Source organism: Coenobita brevimanus, chromosome 29 (genome assembly GCF_032717465.1).
Source record: "Coenobita brevimanus isolate Jiangsu-jjx chromosome 29, ASM3271746v2, whole genome shotgun sequence".
Lineage (NCBI taxonomy): Eukaryota > Metazoa > Arthropoda > Malacostraca > Decapoda > Coenobitidae > Coenobita > Coenobita brevimanus.
Genome location: NC_136982.1, coordinates 8,539,017 through 8,563,046, shown reverse-complemented (window position 1 = coordinate 8,563,046; position 24,030 = coordinate 8,539,017).

Here is a 24,030-nt window from a genome sequence, read left to right as displayed (position 1 = left end):
TGATGGCAATTGTGCCAGAGCAACAGCCCAAAAGTCATTAGCATATAACTCTTACTTAAAATAAAAAAACATCTGAATCACTCTCCCAATTTAAAATTGCTAGAAATCATGCAAAAGCTGTATTAAATCTATCTAGATCAAACTTGCTTCAAAAGCAAGCATCAAAACTACTTAACAACCCTAATGACAATAGAATATTCTAGTCAACTCTTAATTCTTTCAATAATAAATTTAACAAGTCATCTTCCATTCCCCCACTAAAATCTTCAGATGGCAATATTACAAATGACCCACGTGGGAAAGCAGATATCTTTGCTAGTACCTTTGCAAGAAACTCTACCATAGATGATACCAGCCAGAATGTCTCAGTATTGGAACATGATTCTCCCGAAATTGCCCCACTTAAAATACAGACAAGATTCGTAAAATCCATCCTAGACAATCTACCTACCAACAAAGCTCCAGGCCCCGAGGGAATTCCGCCAATTGTTTTGAAAAAGTGTTCCCCTGAAATTGCCTCTGTCCTTGCCAAATTATTCAGACTATGCATACGTACTTCTTTATTCCCAAATTCATGGAAAGAAGCCAATATCCACCCAGTTCCGAAGAAAGAAAGTTCGTCTGACCCCTCCAATTACAGACCAATAGCTGTCACATCTTCTCTTGGTAAGGTATTTGAAACTTTAATTAATAAGCATATTGTTAAACATCTTGAATCCAACAACTTAATTAGTGATAGACAATACGGTTTTCGCCACGAAAGATCCACCATTGACATACTCAATCTCTTAACTCATGCCATCCATCAATCAACTGATCTTTTTGGAGAAACTCATGCAGTAGCTCTTGATATCTCTAAAGCTTTCGACAGAGTATGGCACCGTTCCCTGCTGTCCAAACTCTCTTGCTATGGACTAACGTCTTTTGTTCCTTTGATTTCTTCTTATCTTAGTGACAGGAAAATAAGAGTAAAAGTAGATGATGTATATTCGAATTTCCACTCAATTAACGCCTGCGTGCCGCAGGGATCAGTTCTGGCGCCAACCCTATTTCTGGTTCATATTAATGATCTCTTATCTGTCACTCACAATCCCGTTCACTCATATGCAGATGACTCAACATTACATAGTTCATTCACACTCAGACATCCATTTACAAAGTCTAATATCTCTACCTCTCAACTCAGTACAGCCATCTCCATAAATCAAGATCTAGCTACAATCAGTGAATGGGGACAAAACAACCTTGTCTCTTTTAATGCTAGTAAAACTAAATATATACAGTTTACTAATAGACAGATATTGCCAGATTCGTACATTACCTTCAGTGCTACTAATATTCCCATCTCCAAAAGTATTGAAATTCTTGGTGTCTCACTTAACAGTGCCCTCAGCTGGACCTCTCATGTCAGATCACTTGCTAGAGCCGCCTCAAAGAATCTTGGATTATTGTACAGAGTCTGTAACTTCTTCGCCGATGAGCAGTTAGCTATAATTTATAAGAGTCATGTGCGCTCTCAGCTTGAATATTGCTCACCCTTGTGGAATGGTTGTGGAGAGGTTACACTGAGACAACTGGACAAAATTCAGAGTAAAGCTGTTGGAATCATTAACAACCCTGCCATTACATATAAACTACCTCCCCTGCAAGTAAGAAGGAATGTTGCCTCCCTTGCATTATTTTACAGATATTTTTTTGGCAAATGCTCAGACGAAGTTGAGTCCATGGTGCCACCTCTCCATGCCTTCCCTCGTGCTACACGGGCATCTGGTACCGCTCATGACTGGAATGTCACTCAACCATATTGCAGAACTTCTGCCTATCAGAATTCTTTCATTCCCCGAACTGCATCTCTCTGGAACTCGCTTCCCCAGAGTTGTTTTCCTCCAAATTTCAACCCACAACTGTTCAAGTCTAACTGTTACAGATATTTTATGAATAGAGGACACCAGTAACCCGGTGTATGGATTTTTTTTTTTTTCCCATTTGTTTTTCCTTCCTCCGTTCTGTTATTAAAAAAAAAAAAAATGAAATTTTACCGTAGCAGTTCCCTCTTTATATATGTTTTCAAGCAGTTTTACAATGTTCACATTCACTGCTTGTTCCCGCAATGAATTTATAATTGCTATGTGCTCCACTGAATCAAAAGCCTTTTCATAATCAACAAAACCTAAGCACAGTGGTCTATTATATTCTGTAGTTTTCTCAATTAGCTAATTCATTGTGTGTAGATGATTAGTGGTCGATACCCGCTTCGGAATCCTGCCTGTTCATGAGGTTGGTTTTCCTCCAAAATTGTTGTTATTCTGTTCATAAGGACTTTAGTGAAGAGTTTGTAAATGACTGATAATAAGCTAATGGGCCGATAGTTACTATGATCTTTTAAGTCACCTTTATTGTAGATTAAAATAACTTTTGCATTACACCATGTTTTGGGAATTTTCTTCTGGTTTAAAGTGGGTAAATAAGTGAGCAAGCCTATTTTGTACTTCTACACCTGCATCCAAGAGTAAATCTATTACTATTCCATCTTCTCCCAGAGCCTTCCCTCTTTTCATATTTTTAAGACAAATATTTACTTCGTCTGGTGTTACCTCAGGTATTTCACTTGTGTCAACTGAAAAGTTAGCTATTGGTATTACTGTCTTTGATGCATACAGTTCTTTGTAAAATTCTTCAACTCTCTTCACCATCTTATCTCTGCATAGACTGCATTTAATGATTTTACCGTTTTTTTTTCTTTCAGTGATGTCATTTGTTGTTTTCCTAGTGTCATTTTACTTCGGACCTGTTTCAGACTTTTACCATTTTTGATGGTTTCTTTAATCTGATCCATGTTTTTCTTTCTTTTTTCTTCTCTTTGTCTTTTGTTGATAAGCTTATTTAATTTCGCTCATTCTATTTCGTCTTTCTTTGTTTTTACTTTCATCTCCATTCGTTTTTTCATAAGCTCAAGTGTTTTATCTGAATACTTCTTGGCTTTGGTTGTATTAGGTTTTCCTACTATCTCCGCTGATTCTCTTAGCACTTTTGTTAGTCTGTCATTCAGCTCATCAATGTCACATTCAGCATTACTTAGAGTCTGAAATCTGTTCCTTATTTCCAACTGAAAGGTTGTTTTGTTTTCGTTTACTATTATTGGGCATATCTTTTTATCTTTAATCATCTTCTCTCTTTCAGTTCTGAAATTGAATCTGGCTGAACAACCCCCAATTCTATGACCACTTCCTATATTTACTTTGTTGATAACTGTGACATTTGTAATCGTGTTATTCTTATCTGCTATAATGAAGTCGATTTCATTCTTGTTTCTCCATTTGGGTTTCTCCAGTTCCACTTTCTCCCTGCTCTTTTGTGGAAGAATGTATTCATTATTCTCATGGTAAACATTTCAGAAAAATTTACCAGCATTTCTCCTCTTTCATTCCTTTCTCCCACTCCAAAATGTTCTCATACATGCTTCCCCATTTTTCGACTTCCCAACTTTTGCATTGAACACTCCCATGAGTATAGTATATGTTGTCTTTTCTTCTTCTATAATTTGGGAGATGTCATTATAGAATGTTTCTCTTTCTTCATCTGGGCTTTGAGAAGTTGGTGCATATACTTGTATTACTTTCGGGGTATATTTTTTGCACAGTCTAATGATAACAAGTGCTGCTCTGTCTGATACACTGCTGAATTTAACAATGTTGTCTGCACGATTTTTGTTAATTAGAAATCCTACACCACTAACTCTTTCATTTGTCCTTCCTCTGTAGTAAAATAGGTATATATATATATATATATATATATATATAGGCTGCTTCCCCCAAGGAAAGGGAGGTAGCCGAGACAGGACGACACACTCCCCATTTACTCATCCATTCAAACACATTCATTCGCATCTTAGCCCCAAGGGGAGAACGGACAGATCCTCACCGCACCACACCGCACAAGGGTCAACTGCGCACTGCAATCAGTGACATCCGCAGCAGGGCCCAACAGCAGAGCTGGTTTACCCCTGCCACATCATAACAGACCCATCCCCTTACCCGCACCTGACCTGACTAGCTGATCAGACCAAATGCGGGAGAATATCCCCTCAGGGCTGCGTCATCAACTACTCATTCACAGTTTCTCTCCATTTATTTCTGTCACGCACAGCCACTCTTCCTTGCTCAACAGACATCCCTCTCGCATCCAGTGCTCTCTTCACACTGTCCATCCATCCTATTCGTGGTCTTCCTCTCAGCCTTACACCTCTCACATCAGATCTAGTTATCTTTTTCACCAAACGCTCATTATCCATTCTCTCCATATGCCCAAACCATCGCAACACCCTCTGCTCAACTCTACCAGCCATCTCCCGAACAACTCCAGTTCTCCTTCGCACTTCATTTCGCACTCGATCCATACGCGTCACTCCACACATACTCCTCAGACACCTCATCTCCATTACATTCAAACTTTTCCTCTCTGCTACACCCATATTCCATGTTTCAGCCCCATATAATGCAGTCGGTACCACAACACCCTCATACAACCTTCTCTTTACATCCATTCTAAGCGAATGAAATCTAAACACTTTTTTCATTCCTCCCAGCACCTTTCCTACTTCATTTATTCTAAACTTCACTTCTGCATCTATTCTTCCATCTACAGCAACATGTGACCCTAGATATTTAAAACACTCTACCTCCTCAAGCAACTCGCCATTCAAAGCTATATTCATTCCCCTACCATCTACCAACCTCGTACACTTCATCACTTTACTCTTATTCTCATTTACTTTCAATTTCCTCCTTTCACACACCCTTCCAAACTCCTCTACCAGCTGTCTCAATCTCTCCTCTGAATCAGCCACCAGTGCAGTATCATCTGCAAACAGCAGCTGCTTCAGATTCCACTCTCCACCATCAACATTCACCAGACTCAGACCTCCACCTAAAACTCTTGCATTCACCTCCCTTACAACACCATCCATGTAAATATTAAACAACCAAGGCGACATCACACATCCCTGTCGCAGCCCCACTCTCACAGGAAACCAGTCACTCACAGCATTTCCCACTCTTACACATGCTCTACTATTTACATAAAAACTTTTCACCCCTTTTAGTAACCTACCATCAAGTCCATACAATCTTAAAACAGTCCACAAAGCCTCCCTATCAATTCTATCATACGCTTTCTCTAAATCTATGAATGCCCAAAACACATCCTTGCCTTTCGCTAAATACTTTTCACACACTTGTCTCACAGCAAACACCTGATTCATGCATCCCCTCCCCCTCCTAAAGCCACACTGCTCTTCATCAATCACTCCCTCTGTACCCTCTCTAACTCTCATAATTAACACTCTGCCATAAACCTTACCTACAACACTCAACAGACTTATACCCCTAAAGCTAGTACATTCATACTTATCACCCTTGCCTTTATACAACGGGACCACACAAGCACTTGCCCAGTCAATTGGCACCATACCTTTCACAAAGCACACATTCAACAATCTTACTAACCAGTCAACAATGGTCACTCCACCACCTTTCAGGCATTCCACAGCACACCCATCCATACCTTCAGCTTTCCCTGTTTTCATATCCTTTACTGCCTTCTCCACCTCCTCCTTCGTGATCAAAGAATCATTCAACTCTCCCAACACATTTATTCCTTGCACCCTTCCATCTGCCACAATCTCAGCCACTCTTTCCTCCTCTACATTTAACAATCTTTCAAAATACTCTGCCCATCTCTTCCTTACTGCATCCATCTCAATTAACATCCTTCCATCCTCTGCTTTTACTCGTTCTTCCTTCCCAGACTCTCCCTTTCGCACCCTTTTCACCTCCTTCCAAAACATTTTCTTATTCTGTTGAAAATTCTCTGTAAGCCGCCTACCCCACCTCTCATCTGCTGCCACTTTAGCATCACGCACAGCCCTTCTCGCCCTATTCCTCTTTTCCTTATACCTTTCATATGACATCTCATCCTTCCTCTGCAACCACACTTCATATGGACGTCTCTTCTCAGCCACAGCCATACATACTTCCTCGCACCACCATTCACTTCCCTTTCTTACACCACCACCACACGTCTCACACCACACACCTCTTCTGCATGCCCCACCAGAGCACTCTTAAACAACTGCCATTCCTCCTCCACACTGCCATGTTCCTGATCTTTCAGTGCGTTCCACTCAACTTTCAATTTCTCCTGATACTCTATCTTTTTCTCTCTTTTATCCAACTCACTCACTTTCAAAACCTCCCTGCCACACCTAACCCTCCCAGCTCTCACCCATCTCTTACCTACTCTTAAGTTTCCCTCCACCAGGTAGTGGTCAGACATACCTCCACCCTCCCCTCTCAGAACTCTCACATCCAACAATCTTCCTATTACATTCCTAGACACAACCACATAGTCCATCAACGCTCTATCAACAACCCTTCCACCCTCCTGTCTCACCCATGTATACTTATAAATATCTTTCTTCTCAAACAGCGTATTTCCAATCACCATCTCTCGCTCAGCACACATCGCTATCATTCGTTCCCCATTTTCATTTCTTCCAAGCACACCATGCATACCAACTACACCTTCAACTGCTACATTTCCCACTCTAGCATTCAGATCTCCCATCATTACCACATTCACATTCGCTCCAAAACTCTGCAGACACTCATCAACATCATTCCAGAAAGACTCCCTCTCTTTTTCATCCCTTTCACTACCAGGCCCATATGCACTCACAAACACCCACAACTCACGTTCAAATTTCGCTTTCACCCACATCAGTCTCGATGACACCTCCTTCCATTCAATCACACACTGCTGTACATCCGGACTCACTAACAAGGCCACACTTTCTCTTGCCCTTCCTCTATCAACACCTGGCAATCTTCCATTCACACTTCCAAACATAGACTCACCCTTCCCTTTCATCTTCGTTTCACTCAAAGCTAACACATCCAACTTTCTTCTCACAAACATTCTTCCAATCTCTTCCCTCTTAGCCTCAATTGTACTACATCTACGCACATTCATAGAACCAATCTTCAGGGTACGGGGATAATTCCATGTGTGTGTGTGTGTGTGTGTGTGTGTGTGTGTGTGTGTATATATATATATATATATATATATATATATATATATATATATATATATGTGTGTGTGTTCATACGGTGTATATATATATATATATATATATATATATATATATATATATATATATATATCTATACCTAGGCTGCTTCCCCCAAAGAAAGGGAGGTAGCCGAGACAGGCCGACTCTCTCTCCATTTACTCATTCATTCAAACACATTCATTCGCATCTTAGCCCCAAAGGGGAGAACGGACAGATCCTCACCGCACCACACCGCACAAGGGAAAACTGGGCAATGCAATCAGTGACATCTGCAGCAGGGTCCGACAGCAGAGCTGGTTTACCCCTGCCACATCATAACAGACCAATCCCCTTACCCGCACCTGACCTGACTAACTGATCAGACCAAATGCTGGATAATATCCCCTCAGGGCTGCATCATCATTTATTCATTCACAATTTCTCTCCATTTATTTCTGTCACGCACAGCCACTCTTCCTTGCTCAACAGACATCCCTCTCGCATCAGCGCTCTCTTCACACTGTCCATCCTATTCGTGGTCTTCCTCTCAGCCTTACACCTCTCACATCAGATCTAGTTATCTTTTTCACCAATCGCTCATTATCCAGTCTCTCCATATGCCCAAACCATTGCAACACCTCTGCTCAACTATGCCTGCCATCTCCCGAACAACTCCAGTTCTCCTTCGCACTTCATCATTTCGCACCCGATCCATACGCGTCACTCCACATACTCCTCAGACATCTCATCTCCATTACATTCAAACTTTTCCTCTCTGCTACACCCATATTCCATGTTTCAGCCCCATATAATGCAGTCGGTACCACAACACCCTCATACAGCCTTCTCTTTACATCCATTCTAAGCGAACGACATTTAAACACTTTTTCATTCCTCCCAGCACCTTTCCTACTTCATTTATTCTCAACTTCACTTCTGCATCTATTCTTCCATCCACAGCAACATGTGACCCTAGATATTTAAAACAATCTACCTCCTCAAGCAACTCACCATTCAAAACTATATTCATCCCCCTACCATCTATCAACCTCGTACACTTCATCACTTTACTCTTATTCTCATTTACTTTCAATTTCCTCCTTTCACACACCCTTCCAAACTCCTCTACCAACTGTCTCAATCTCTCCTCTGAATCAGTCACCAGTGCAGTATCATCTGCAAACAGCAGCTGCTTCAGATTCCACTCTCCTCCATCAACATTTACCAGACTCAGACCACCTAAAACTCTTGCATTCACCTCCCTTACAACACCATCCATGTAAATATTAAACAACCAAGGCGACATCACACATCCCTGTCGCAGCCCCACTCTCACAGGAAACCAATCACTCACAGCATTTCCCACTCTTACACACGCTCTACTATTTACATAAAAACTTTTCACCCCTTTTAGTAACCTACCATCAAGTCCATACAATCTTAAAACAGTCCACAAAGCCTTCCTATCAATTCTATCATACGCTTTCTCTAAATCCATAAATGCCCAAAATACATCCTTGCCTTTCGCTAAATACTTTTCACACACTTGTCTCACAGCAAACACCTGATCAACGCATCCCCTCCCTCTCCTAAAGCCACACTGCTCGTCACTAATGACTCCCTCTGTACCCTCTCTAACTCTCATAATTAACACTCTACCATACACCTTACCTACAACACTCAACAGACTTATACCCCTAAAGCTAGTACATTCATACTTATCACCCTTGCCTTTATACAACGGGACCACACAAGCACTTGCCCAGTCAATTGGCACCATACCTTTCTCAAAGCACACATTCAACAATCTTACTAACCAGTCAACAATAGTCACTCCACCACCCTTCAGGCATTCCACAGCACACCCATCCATACCTGCAGCTTTCCCTGTTTTCATCTCCTTTACTGCCTTCTCCACTTCCTCCTTCGTGATCAAAGAATCATTCAACTCTCCCAACACATTTATTCCTTGCATCCTTCCATCCGCCACAATCTCAGCCACCCTTTCCTCCTCTACATTTAACAATCTTTCAAAATACTCTGCCCATCTCTTCCTTACTGCATCCATCTCAATTAACATCCTTCCATCCTCTGCTTTTACTCGTTCTTCCTTCCCAGACTCTCCCTTTCGCACCCTTTTCACCTCCTTCCAAAACATTTTCTTATTCTGCTGAAAATTCTCTGTCAGCCGCCTACCCCACCTCTCATCTGCTGCCACTTTAGCATCACGCACAGCCCTTCTCGCTCTATTCCTCATCTCCTTATACCTTCCATATGACATCTCATCCTTCCTCTGCAGCCACACTTCATATGCACGTCTCTTCTCAGCCACAGCCATACTTACTTCCTCGCACCACCATTCACTTCCTTTTCTTACACCACCACCCACACGTCTCACATCACACACCTCTTCTGCATGCCCCACCACAGCACTCTTAAACAACTGCCATTCCTCCTCCACGCTGCCATTTTCCCGATCTTTCACTGCGTTCCACTCATCTTTCAATTTCTCCTGATACTCTATCTTTTTTCTCTCTTTTATCCAACTCACTCACTTTCAAAACCTCCCTGCCACACCTAACCCTCCTAGCTCTCATCCATCTCTTACCTACTCTTAACTTTCCCTCCACCAGGTAGTGGTCAGACATACCTCCACCCTCCCCTCTCAGAACTCTCACATCCAACAATCTTCCTATTACATTCCTAGACACAACCACATAGTCCATCAAGGCTCTATCAACAACCCTTCCACCCTCCTGTCTCACCCATGTATACTTATAAATATCTTTCTTCTCAAACAGCGTATTCCCAATCACCATCTCTCGCTCAACACACATCGCTATCATTCGTTCCCCATTTTCATTTCTTCCAGGCACACCATGCATACCAACTACACCTTCAACTGCTACATTTTCCACTCTAGCATTCAGATCTCCCATCATTACCACATTCACATTCGCTTCAAAACTCTGCAGACACTCATCAACATCATTCCAGAAAGACTCCCTCTCTTCTTCATCCCTTTCACTACCAGGCCCATATGCACTCACAAACACCCACAACTCACGTTCAAATTTCGCTTTCACCCACATCAGTCTCGATGACACCTCCTTCCATTCAATCACACATTGCTGAACTCCCGGACTCACTAACAAGGCCACACCTTCTCTTGCCCTTCCTCTATCAACACCTGACAATCTTCCATTCACACTTCCAAACATAGACTCACCCTTCCCTTTCATCTTCGTTTCACTCAAAGCTAACACATCCAACTTTCTTCTCACAAACATTCTCCCAATCTCCTCTCTTTTAACCTCAATCGTACTACATCCACGCACATTCATAGACCCAATCTTCAGGGTACGAGGATGACTCCATCTCCCATCCCTTTCTCTGGCCTGTCTCTTTTTAGGAACTACAAAACAGAGGAGGGGGTCCCTAGTCCCCTCACCCCGCCCCTTTTAGTCGCCTTTTACGACACGCAGGGAATACGGTGGCAGTATTCTTCCTAACACAACCTGGCCGCAGAGTAGTAGTACCACCCCATAGTGCGGCCAGGTTGTCCCCCCCCCGCCACATATATATATAGATAGATAGAGAGATAGATAGACTGATAGAAATCTATATCTATATCTATCTATCTATCTATCTATATCTACCTATCTATCTATCTATCTATCTATATATATATATATATATATATATATATATATATGTGTGTGTGTGTGTGTGTGTGTGTGTGTGTGTGTGTGTGTGTGTGTGTGTATGCACACATTTAAAGGCATGTACAGCTTTGATTAAGCTGTTAGACTTAGTGTACACATCCATGTATCTGTGTTACTGCGTTTTGCTGTTATTCCCCTTTATGATCATCATAACCGTATTTTCCGCTAGCAAAGGGGGTGGTTAGTGTCAGATCAGCCTGATCAAACAGACAGAAACAGAGAGTAAATTCCACTAATTGGTTACACAACCTGACTGAAACCAAACCTTCTTCATCATTCCCAGCAAAAGGATGCTGTCATTAATGGTCCAGTCATAATTCTTACCCAAAACAAGGGAGAGACTTAAAAATAACATTTTTTGTTGTTGTTGTTGTTTACTGGTTGTACTGGGCAGCTTTCGTAGGTGGATCGACAACACTGTTACACGCTCCATAGTTTAAAAACTGGACCGCACTATATGATTGGAGAAGCAGAGAGGAGGGGATTGGAGAAGAAGGAGAAGGGACGAAGAGAACGGGAAGAGGCGATGATGGAGGAAATCTTAGGCATGGTGATAGGAAGGGAGGGGAAGGGCAGGTTTTATGGGGTATCCAGTGACTGAAATGCAAAAAATTATATACAATAATTTTCATCTCTTGACTCGTATTTGTTCTTGGCCAGAACAGCATGAAATGATTTCTCACTCCTTTTGTTCACATTCCCTACGATACTCTCCCTCTCGAAACCAGTGCCTGTTTCGGATGAGAAAATTTAAAACGAGTATGTGGAAAGATTCTACGTTCTCCTGTTACTCTCAACCAAATAACTCTCACACCTAAGATTTACCTTTAACTGATCATGAAAAAACACTGGAAGAATAGCACTCTCTTTCCGTTATCCACAACTATTAGGTTTGTTTCCTCTTGTACCTAAGATTTCTTTAGTCTTGAAGAAAAAAGAGACACGGGAAGATTCTACGCTAATACCCTTCTCCGTAAAATATCTTAGGATACTTTTCCTTCAGTAAAAGAGATTTGTTTTTCCGAAAGGAGACATGAGAAGAGTCTGCGAGAACAAAATTACCTTAATTACTAAATACATCGTCAGCATACACCAATATTTGCCTTACACACCACGCCCACCTCGCTCACAACGTCACCATCAAGTACCCAGATGCACATAATCCAGTAAGTGCAACTACACCACCTCCAAACCACATAACTATGTCAACACACACCAAATAACAGACACCGTTACACCTTCGTACAGTACAACCACCATAAACTACGAGCAACACACATCATCACTACCTAAACCCTTCATCATCACCACTACACATTAAAATGAAACAAAGCTTTCGGCGGCCGAGTGCTAATCGTCCGCCACAAGCTATCTACAAACCAGATTTGAAGAAAATATCTATCCATTGCTGAAATATTTGCCAAAATGCAGTTTGATATATGGCGGATGGCATTCGGTTGCCTATGATCAAAACCTCACCAAAAGTTAATCACTTCTGCCTATTCACATAGTTGCTATTTCCTGAATGTTTTCTGAATTCGTCCACGACTTTTCGAGAAATTTTGGGCACACACACACACACACACACACACACACACACACACACACACACACACACACACACACACACACACACACACTACTGACAAAAATTAGATCACCTCATCTTGCTAAAGACAGGCAATAGGGCACGATAATCTTGATAAATTCCGCGAATTTTGCTACCAACGCGTCTATCCGTTGCTGACATATTGGCAGAAATGTGATTTCATGTATGGCGGCTGGCTTTCGGTCGTCTTCAATCAAATCCTCACCATCAGTTAATCACTTTTGCCCATCCACATAGTTGCTATTTCCTGAATGTTTAATGAAGATGCATTATCAACTTTTCCGAGATATTTCCGGAACACACACACACACACACACACACACACACACACACACACACACACACACACACACACACACACACACAGAAACTATATTGTCCTGCCTTGTTAAAGGCGGGCAACAAATATGATTCACATCCATCAATATTTCACATCAAAACTACACACCCCAATCACCACACATCATCAGAAACATCTTTACTACCTTCGTACACAACCATCATCACGTACCATACAGTACTATACCACTCACCACCATTATCATACAGTACACTATCGCCAAGTAGTAGGTGGGGGCGCTTGCCATCCACTCACTCGATGTAGTGCTGCACTCCTGTGTCTGCCCTTTCCTCTACTCCATTCTTCTTTCCTTCCATTCTCTTCTGTCTTTCTTTCATTCGTTCTTTTCTCGCCCTTCTGTCAACGGGTGACTGTCCTCTCCCTCTTCTGTCTTTCTTTCCTTCATTCTTTCGTCTTCTTTCTTCTTGTGGGTGACTCTACACTGAGTGACAAGCCAAATGGTTTCCTGTACACCAGGAAACCATTTACTACGCTGGGTGGTAACCATATAACCAGATTATGGGCCTCGTGGTTTAGTGGGTAATTACGGCACTCCAGTCGGATTGAGCTGGTGAAGGTTTATATCTAAGGGATGGTTGGGGTGTACTGCTCACGTAATGCCACTCAGGGATGAGTGAGGCTGGTCACTCTCATCTTAAATGTCAGGACCAACTTGCCTGGCCCCGGACTCCTACGCTCCTTATGAGGCAACATTGGATTGGATAATGGATGAATGGACATTATCACCACATCACACCATAAAGTCATACACCGAAATAACACAACCAAAACGACGATGGGTATATAAAACACAGCTATCATCACGACCAGTCACAGGCACATACAATACAATGCGAATACACACTCCACATGAATATCTACAGTAAAATCATGCAATCACACATCTGCATGAATAATACTTACATCAAGTCGGGTTTCAAAATCATGCGGATAAGAGCGCGCCCGCACACACACACACACACACACACACACACACACACACACACACACACACACACACACACACACACACACACTATGACAGGCACATGCACGCATGGTGACATGTAGAGGTGTTGGTATGTAGGAGGACTGCTGGGCCTTGAGAGCAGGCTATGAAGCCTATGCCCAGAGTAGGACACATAAAAAAGAAAAAAAAATGTAGGGGAGACGTGGGTGATGAGCGGCAACCGTCTGCGTTCGTTTGTTCGTTCATAGATTTCCTGCACCTATAGTGCAGGCCTGGCCATACGTTAGCCCAGTCAGTGGGGTATGGGCTGGTTAAAAACCAGTAAAGGGGAAGAACAGGACCTGGGGATTGTCCAGCACACACGTCCTGTCTCCTGGCTGGCTTTGTGGTGTGTGTGAACCGTTTGCGAGAGACCCTCATTAAGTACCGCAATGACTGCCCAGCTCATTTTTTTACCCGCAATACACACACACACACACACACACACACACACACACACACACACACACACACACACACACACACACACACACACACACACACACACATATATATATATATACACACATATATATATATATATATATATATATATATATATATATATATATAGATATATGTGTGTGTGTGTGTGTGTGTGTGTGTGTGTGTGTGTGTGTGTGTGTGTGTGTGTGTGTGTGTGTGTGTGTGTGTGTGTGTGTGTACCCTCGGCACTGAGGCACTAAGACGAGTTTTTCTTAAGCCCCGGATGTAATTTCCATTTCTCAAAGGGAATTTTTGTATTATAATCTCAGTTTTTTCTTAGCCATCTTGCGAGGTAGGACATCATTTTTAGCAACTCGCTCTACACTGTTGCGTTAGATTCAGCCTGTGTGTGTGTGTGTGTGTGTGTGTGTGTGTGTGTGTGTGTGTGTGTGTGTGTGTGTGTGTGTGTGTGTGTGTGTGTGTGTGTGCCTTAATTCCTGTTCGGCTATTTCATGGCTTTATATTACGAACTCCAGTTGAGTTCATATATTTACTTCGAAGGTCTCCTACTATACTCGTATACAGTTTTCCAACCCTGATCTTTAGGGAGGTCTGTCTCCCTCGCCAAGTTAGATATTCTCAAAAATAGTGAAATGAGGGCAGATATGCCTCTGATATCTTATTACATGTTGTACAATGGACGCTCATCCGTAATATGATATCTAGAGACTGTAACCCCCTCCAGTGATTCTTAGAGGAGGGTGGGGGCAGTCCCTCTCCCGAAAATAAAAATGATCAGAAACTGGGGAGAGTGAGCTAATGGATTTCAATGAAACTTCATAGATCAGTTTGTTTGGTTCCTTGATAATGTCTTCCTCTATAAAATTTTCCATCATTATTTTAAAGGGGTGAGCCCCCCTCCAAAACTTAAAAATGATACAAAAACAGGGGAAAGAGGGCTGCTATCGCTTTGATATCTTAATGTATGTTGTAGAATGGAAGAGTGTGGCGGAAACTCATTTCACTTCCTTTACCCTCCATAATATATTTCATTCATATATACCATCAGTGCGATCACGTGGTTTTACATCCGGACACTAGCTTATTTATCGACAGAGTAATATTATTTTGTAATTCTTTCAAATCAGCATGCACATCCCAGGACTGGGTATGCAGTTTACACGATTTCTACGAATGCTCAGGAAGATATTGCCCATCTACATCATTATTATTATTCGTTCTTATGTGACCTAACACCCATATTTTTTAGCCGTTTGGCAGGATAATTTCTCTGTACGCACCTGGGCCTGGCATCTCGAGGCACCTTTCTAATATTACGATTCATGTCTTTAAAATTATTCAAATACGTGTAAAAGGATGGGCGTGAAACAATAATAGTCTTGGGCAGAACTACCAGATGCTCAAAACCTTTTTCAGTAAAGGCAAGTTTTCTAGCTTCAGACACAGGTATGGTACGGAACTAGTATGAGCGTTCACTCTAGTCTGTTCATTCCAGGGGCGTTCCTAAAGTATTTGGCACCTGGGGCGTACCTATCCACTGGCACCGCCTACCTACCAGAGATGGATAATATATAATTGAAAAATCATTAAAATTGTGTGTCAAATACATTTATAAATTACTTTCACATACCGAATATTTGCAAATCAAGAGGAATTGATGTAATTAGCAATATTCTGAATATAATTAGACTTGAAAATAACAAGGAAAATATTGAAAGATTTTCTTAGCATTCAACTTTCCATTCCACGTTAAAAAGAAGAGGGAGGAGGAAAAGGAGGTGAAATAGAACCAAAACAGAAATAGACAAAAGAAGAAGAATCACACTTAGTTGCCAGTTCACTCTCAAATTTTCTGACTTCGAACCTTAACCTCTGAAAAGTTGTCAGTTATGCGTACATCCAGAAAATAAATATTCTTAGCATACTCATACTCATTTGTGAGCAAAGACAGGTTCTACAACCTGGCTTGGCTCATGTTTGAGCGTAGGTAGTTTTTAATTAGCTTCATTTTAGAAAAACTCCTTTCACATGAAGCAACAGACATACAGATAGTCAAAAAGAAACTTAAGCACAGTGACAAACTAGGCAGTGTAAAAAAAACATACCATTTCACAATAAACTGATAAAAATACTAAAAACCTTGAGACAGTGTAATGAATACGTTACCATTTAGCTAAATGGCACCCACGATGACTGTCACCCGGGCCGGACTACCCCCTTCCCCCCCAGCCCCCTCCCTCTTAGTACGCCACTGGTTACAAGTCGCGATAGCGAAGCAGGTATGGTTTTCAATTTCTCTGTGTATGTCTGTGTGTCTGTTAGCATAATAACTTCGCAACCGCTCAAGATATCATGATAAAATTTTACAGGTGTGTAGCAGGAAAAAAAAAATCAATCGCGAGTTCGAAACTGGCGAAAGAAGATAAGGTCTATGAGTCTGTTACCACGATAACTTCGCAACTGCTCAAGATATCACAAAATTTTACAGGTGTGTAGGGATTAAAATCTCCTACGAGTATTGCTTACAACTTGTTTGTCAGTATGTGTGTCTGTTAGCACGGTAACTTTGCAATCGCTCAAAACACTCAAAATATCACCACAAAATTTTACAGGTGTTTAGTAGAGATGAAAATCTCCCGGGAATTCGAATTCTGTGAAAGTAAGTCAAGGTCTGTGCCTGTTACCACGATGGCTTCACAACGGCACAAGATGTCATCACAAAATTTTACAGGTGTGTAGTAGGGATGAAAACCTCCTACTAGTTCGGAATTGGTGAAAGTAGTTCAAGGTCAAGGTCATATTCTGAGCCGTGCTGTATATGTATTGGCTCACGGCTGGTGTGATTTTCCCCTTGGGGGGGGGTCTAGTTTATTCTGAGATTCATTCCATTTGACTTACAAACAAAAACAACTGCGTGTACATTCGTACCGGTATAACACGTACATTTTGGTTGGGAAATGTAATGAAATTTCTAGCACATGCCTCCACTCTTGTTCTGTAATACTCCTGCAACCACCAAGTGTCAATCATCTTGGAACAGACCACTAGAACTGAAGGCTGTATAGAACTCCTCCATTTTAAATGCCATTTCTTAGCTGTAGCAAATCGTCTGCCTGTAATATGAGTAAAATGTAAGTCAACTGAATGCTGGGAATAAGCTGAATGAAATCGTCTGATGGTAGGAAGAATGGAAGGACGCCATAATACTAGATTTATTAAGAAATGTGGCATTAACCAACCCTAGAGACCCTGTAGAAAGAGAGACTGGACAGCCAATATTTTCTGCTGCTCGCTGATTGGTTGGATTTCATGGGCGCCATGATGGGTCCAAAGGCAAGAAGCCTGTCTGCAGATTTGTCATAGAGTATATCTCTCCACCTATTGAGGCATGTCACTAATTGTCTAACAAGATGTCGTTTTAATTATATGGTATAGTCCTTAGTTGAACAAATGAAGATTTATATTAAATATAAATCTCTACACATCTATTGTATTTGATTGCTTCTAGAAAAACCATCATAAGTGCCGAATGGTAATATTGTTGACAAATCACACTGTTGGTTGGTACTAAATAAGATGTGATGTGCTGTGTTGCTGGTACTTTTTTGCCTGTAAATATGGTTGGTTGTGCTGCATATGGATGTATAAACAGAATTGGACCTCGTTTGCGCGTTTTCCGATTCCCTAGAGATCCAGGAAGAAGGAAAATATGGGAAAATAAGGTCAGAAGAGCGAACTGGTCCGCCAGCGACAATCATCGACTTTGCCAGTTAAGGTATATTCATTTTACATGTAGTTTTCCCATTAATAAAATTATTTGCCATACTGTAATATACACTGAAGGTGTTAAGGAAACTAAGATATTTTCATACATAAAGTGGAAGTAAAGTACATTAGATGAGAAGCTGGACCTCGTGTTTTGCCGCGAGGTAAGACACTAAGATTGATGGCCTCATATTCCAGTTAGAAGTCTAAGTTAAGGATTTTCAACAACCAGTAACCTATACAGAATGATTACTGTATCTATTATGGGATTTCCTGCTATCGCTTCAGGGCCAGGTATTGGAGCACTATTAGTGCTAAGCTGTTAGCTGGGCAAAATATGTGAACACTCGGTATTCATATACCTAACGTCGTCTGCAAACTCACTCACTCATCTTTATATGCTAGGAAATTATCCTACATAATGTATAGAGGAACATATCATATTGCTGCATCTTTATATATTAAAAAGACAACACCTAGTGCAATCATAGAATTAAAAATATTAAAAAACCGCAATAATACGTGAACAATAGTTAACTGACTGGTGGTATCTAGCAACGTGCACTGGTCTCTATATGAATGCGAAAGAGCGACCCAAACGTATACACGTTGACACATAATGGCGGCTGTCCAGTCTCTCTTTCTATAGAGTCTCCAACCAACCCTAGGGAAGCTTTGGTTGAAGATGGTTTGAAAAGTGATCTGCTGTCTGAAAGGACAGTCTGATTATTTGAATTTCGTTATGCAAACTTAACTAATGAACCAAAAGGACAACCAACAATTTATAGATACACCACCGCTAATACCAACACACTATTCCTGAATGAGACATCCTCCTGATGTGTTTAGTATTAACGAAAATACTGTCACTGAAGCGGTGACGTGTCATGTAAAGCCATGTGGTAACATAGGAACACTGCTAAGCCTCAAGGAACGTGTACACACTGACCTGTGTCTGCAATCTGATTTTAAAAGAAACACAAAACATCATTCTTATGATCCACCGAAGCAGATAATCCAAATGAATTCATGGGAAAATTGATACAAAACACAGACATTATTAACACATGCCTCTACTTAACGCAAATTCAGTACTAGTCACCATCAGTACTGCCTATATACAGTAGATCCAGGTGACACAAATATATATTCAATATAATGTTTCACCCGAATTCAGTTGCAGCCAGCATCAGTGCAACAAAGTGTACCAAAAGCCATGACGGTACGAAAGCATTGTTTGCATTATTATTTCACAAAATTTCAGATGTGATCTGTTTCATTACAACAAACTACCATATACATTTCCCCAAGCCACACTAACCCAAAGCATAGTTAAATTTTCAAAAATTCATTGGTAAGAACTAGGCACATCAACAAGCCACACATGCACAACAATGCCCAATTTCACATAAAATCAGATAAAGCTGACATCAGCACAAAAAGCAACACAGGCACACCAGTGATGACCGTACAAAAGTGTTGTTTGATGTCGTTTGCCTGAAAAGGCGGTAATGGTATATCGCTGGTCACCCCAAAACCCGTAATTCCTGTTGCAGGGAGAATTCTTTACTCTGTCCCGTGTGATGCCCACTTTTACACGCCCTGATGTGTGTGTGTGTGTGTGTGTGTGTGTGTGTGTGTGTGTGTGTGTGTGTGTGTGTGTGTGTGTGAGAGAGAGAGAGAGAGAGAGAGAGAGAGAGAGAGAGAGAGGGAAGAAGAAGAAGAAAAAGAAGGAGGAGCAGGGAAAGAGTGCAACACCCGCACTCACTACCTGAGCTAAATGCCGACTATTTGAGTTTACCCCGTTACCTTGCCCTCTAATAGATTTCTCTAAAAACTGAATCACTATTTTTACCAAACGCTTAACCCTTCCATCACTGGTATGAACCCAGACTGCCTGAGCTGACTTTGCCCAGTGACCATGACATTTGACCTTTCTTTGTGACCTTCTTAATTGATTATTCATAAAATCGAATCTCTTTATTATTGTTTTAGCCTGAAACATTCCACAATGTTTGGTGTACATTGGATAATAACTGTTCAACTTGACCATGCAATGTGATTCTGACCTCAGAAATGTTGTGCTCTAAAGCAACAGGTTATTCTCTTGGGTGATCCACCAAGTTTATTCCAAATCAGGCCAAAAATGTTTTGGCTATTTTGTCCACACATAGACACACTGGCCTTAACCTTTGACCGATTGTCTATAGGCCTATTTGAATCCCTTAGGCTCATATTTGTTTCGGGGTTTTCAACTTGTTCCCAAGCTTAAAACCAGGATTGCAACGGAATCCGGGATAACCGATATTCAGAGTGAAGTTTTCAACCTTTCCAGGGGTTAAACTTCAGGTTCTGCTCTGGGATCAATTATTACCCAATCCTCGGTTTGAACCATCCCCTACTCCTGATCTGGTTCAAATCAGATCAAATCTGTTTGTGGTGATCATGACCTGTGACCTTGGCATCTGACCCTTCATTCTGACCTTATAACCTTGGGTGACTGCTCACAAGATCAAATCCTTTTTTGCTTGTTCATCGTCGACAGTTGTACCAAATTTGTTCTAAATCGGAAAAAAAATAATGTTTAAGTTCACACTGACCTTTGACTTATTGTCAAAAGCAATAGGTGTAATTCCCACTTGACCTTCAACACTTTCTCCTAATTTGGTTGTAATAAAATCAAAACTGTGTGAATTACTTTGTTGAAAACCATACACACAGGGGTCAAACTTTACTCTTATCCTGTGACAGTGATGATCTTTGTCTAACTCTTATTATAACCGATTCACTTCCCTCTTGACTTATCCTCAACTCTTCTGCCCGGTTTGATCAGAATGGGAGAAAAACTTTAATTTAATTGTGCTAGGTCGGCATTCTCCTGGCCTTGTTATCTTGACTTTTGACCTATTATTCTGTCCCTCAATTCTTCCACCAAGTTTGGTCAGAGTGGCAGTAATACTGATTAAGTTTCTTTGTTGACACACACACATGTAGAGGTGTACGATATGTAGGAGGACTACTGGGCCTTGGGAGCAGGCTGAGAAGCCTATGCCCGGAGTCGAGCACATAAAACAAACACACACACACACACACACACACACACACACACACACACACACACACACACCACTCATAACAACCGCTCTGGCTCCGCGAGGATGGGCGTTAATGTGAGAATGAACACGTATAAAAGTAGGCTACTAAATAGATGTGATGTGGGAGCTTCAGAGCCCTAAAAAGCGGCTTAACAGAACTTGTTACAGTCTACGAATGTGAAGCAACCGTTTCCTAAAATCCCTCAGTGAGTGACAAGGACGTTCTTGGGGATACAGCCCCCATATAAGAACAGAGAGAGAGAGAGAGAGAGAGAGAGAATCTGTAAGTCTGGAAATGAGGCGCATAACTTTTTTTTCCCTTCCCGCTGGGTTTTGAATTTTCACTGGGCAACCTCAGAATCAGATATATATATATATATATATATATATATATATATATATATATATATATATATATATATATATGCGAGAAAAAAATAAAATGTGCCGTGTTTTGTTCCTCTTCTCATCTCGAAATTTCCACCGACTTCGGAAATTGATTGATCATCAAATAGATATAGGCAGATATATACATACACAGATACGGACAGATAGATAAACAGGCAGATAGGTAGGTAGGTAGGATGGCAGCTGGGTAAATATAAACAGATATATGTATGACGATGCATGGACAGATAGACAGATAAACAGATATGCTATTTGGGGAGGAAAGAACTAAGGGCAGCAAGAAACTCTCGATAAAGCTAGACTAACACAATGGGCTGTGAAGTGTGTTGCCTGCGCGTCATCTGCTGGTAAACCTGCAGGAGCTGCGGACATCATACGAGACACAATGAAGATCTCTACGGGTCAAGCTGCAGGCCTCATACGAGGTATAATCTAAACTGGTTATAAAAACAATGACTTGGTGAAGGTAAACTACCTTACAAGGCACAGAATGTTTAAGCCTGGCAGGGGGTAAGGCACTGAAACGCACGAGTTGGCATTCACGAAGGTTCTTAACACTCAGGCTCCTATGAGTCATTCTTAACTGAATAAAGTTGTCTTCCAGTAGCTCCAACAAAATATTAAATATGCCCCGACCATGAAGGGGTCAGTAGGCTGAAAAAACAGTGTTAACAATCACCCTCACAGGATTCAATATCAATTGAATATTATCGTTTAGTGTTCACTGGAAAAGAAATTGTTGTTCCTGCTATGGGAGAATTAATATTTTTTATGATAATCTCAGTAGCATGTAAGTATTATCAAATCGTATTATTCGTTGGTAGGGTCAGATGCCAAGGTCACAGGTCATGATCACCACAAACAGATTTGATCTGATTTGAACCAGACCAGGGGTAGGGGATGGTTCAAACCGAGGATTGGGTAATAATTGATCCCAGAGCAGAACCTGAAGTTTAGGCCCCGGAAAGGTTGAAAACTTCACTCTGAATATCGGTTATCCCGGATTTCGTTGCAATCCTGGTTTTAAGCGTGGGAACAAGTTGAAAACCCCGAAACATATATGGGCCTAAGGGATTCAGATATAGACAATCGGTCAAAGGTCAAGGCCAGTGTGTCTATGCGTCAACAAAATAGCACTTTGAGGATTTGTTGAATGTAGAGAGTGAGAGCAGTGCGAGTATAAGTGATTGGGGAATGGCTGGGAGAAGAAATGAGAAGAGGGAGGGAGAGATCAGTAGGGCGGAAGTAGTGGAAGCAATGAAGAAGATTAAGTTGGGAAAGGCCCCAGGAATTGATGGAGTGTGTGGTGAAATGCTGAGGTATGGGGGTGAGATTGTTGTGGAGTGGATATGGAAGTTGTGTAGATTGGCTTGGGAAGAGGGAAGGGTTCCAGAGGATTGGAAATCAGGTATAATTGTTCCTTTATACAAAGGAAAAGGGGAGAGAGAAGTATGTGGTAACCATAGGGGTCTTTGCCTTCTTAGTGTGACTGGTAAAATATATGGTAGAATACTCATTGGTAGGGTTAGGCATATGACAGAGGAGCTAGTTGGAGAAGAACAAGGGGGATTTAGGAAGGGAAAAGGGTGTGTAGACCAGATATTTGTTGTAAGATGTTTAGTGGAGAAGTATCTAGAGAAGGGAAGGAAAGTGTATGCTGCCTTCATGGACTTGGAGAAAGCTTATGACAGAATAGATAGGCAAGGTATGTGGAAGGTATTAAGAATATATGGAGTGGAGGGGAAATTGTTGAGTGCTGTGAAGAGTATGTACGAGGGAGCTAGGGCTACGGTGCGAGTGGATGGTGAGCTGAGTGAGTTCTTTGATCTCAATGTGGGACTGAAACAGGGTTGTGTGATGTCTCCATGGCTGTTTAATATATACATGGATGGGGTTGTAAAGGATGTGCAAGGTAGGGCAGTGGATGTGGGGGTGGCTCTAATGAATGAGGGTGAGATTTGGAAGATTCCGGTGTTGCTGTTTGCTGATGATATAGTATTGTTGAGTGAAGATGAATGGGAGTTGCAAGGTTTGGTGAATGAATTTGGGACAGTGTGTAAGAGGAGGAATCTGAAAGTTAATGTAAACAAAAGTAAAGTAAAGGTGTTTGATAGGAATGAAGTCACAGAGTGTGCAGTGAGGTTGGATGGTGAGGATATGGAGAATGTGAGTGCATTCAAGTACTTGGGTAGTGTGATGAGTAAGGATGGAACTTTGGGGGATGGAGTGCGTGAAAGGGTACAGCAGGGAAGGAAGGTTGTTGGTACACTGAAAGCAGTGACGAGAAACAGGGAGGTGAGTATGAAAGTTAAGAAGTCACTGCATGATAGTATTGTGATCCCTACCCTGACGTATGGAAGCGAGGCATGGACCTTGCAAGAGGGGAACAAGTCATGAGTGAGAACAGTGGAATTGAGTTACTTGAGAGGAGCATGTGGAGTGACGTGGAGGGACAGGTTGACGAATGAAGAAGTGAAGAAACGTTGTGGGGTGGATGTGGATGTGGTTGAGAAGATTAGGAGAA